Genomic DNA, 824 nt, shown 5'->3' with positions numbered 1-824 from the left:
CCTGCTGAGAGAAAGAATGCTATTGCCTTATTTTTTTCTTCAAGGGAAATTTTAATGCCCAGTGGGGCCATAGAAATTTTTTTTGTTGGTGCTTACTGAGCTGATTTAGTAACAGTGTCAACAGTCATGTTTTTCTTTTGATGAGGAAAATGCTTAAAAGAGAATTTTGGTACTATTACACCAGCATGTTTTTACATGCATACAGCCAAATCCTCTGTAAATAAAAGCTACATTTTCCTTGCAAATGGTTTGATAACCAAGTCTCTTACACACAAAGTCACTCCCAGAATACACATTGTGACATTACAGGTCAGGAACAATTTCCCAACAGTAATTTACTCTCTGGGTTTGTTGTAGAAAGTTTACTATGCATTTGTTCTGGGGGGGGTCACCCTCTACAGTGGTGTGTGTTGAGGGTACTGTGCCATCCACCCAATTTCTATGGGATTTGGTTGGTTTTTAATTGATGAAATCTTAGAACTTGAAAGCTTAAACCTTGCTGGAATTGATCTTGAAGGTCTTTTTCTCCCTTAATGAGCAGCAGATACAGAACAGGGCACTGAGTTTATAAGCCCATCTTCCTTTAAAGGCCGGGAACAGAGATTTCTCCCCCTTTGATCACTATTTACCGCCACCACATGAGCCTGATACTCTTTTCCCGAAGAACGAAAACACTTTATTTTGCAAATTTAATCTAGGACCTTCATAGCCACGAGCTCAGGGGCATCTGCTGTAAAACGAGGGGGAGATTTCTGATGGCCAAACTGAAACCGAGCCCGTGCCCGCCGCAGCCGCCCCCCCCACCGAGCAGCCCCGGCAGGGGG

The sequence above is a fragment of the Geospiza fortis genome, unplaced genomic scaffold (assembly GCF_000277835.1).
Source record: "Geospiza fortis unplaced genomic scaffold, GeoFor_1.0 scaffold399, whole genome shotgun sequence".
Lineage (NCBI taxonomy): Eukaryota > Metazoa > Chordata > Aves > Passeriformes > Thraupidae > Geospiza > Geospiza fortis.
Note: the sequence above shows the minus strand (reverse complement) of the source record.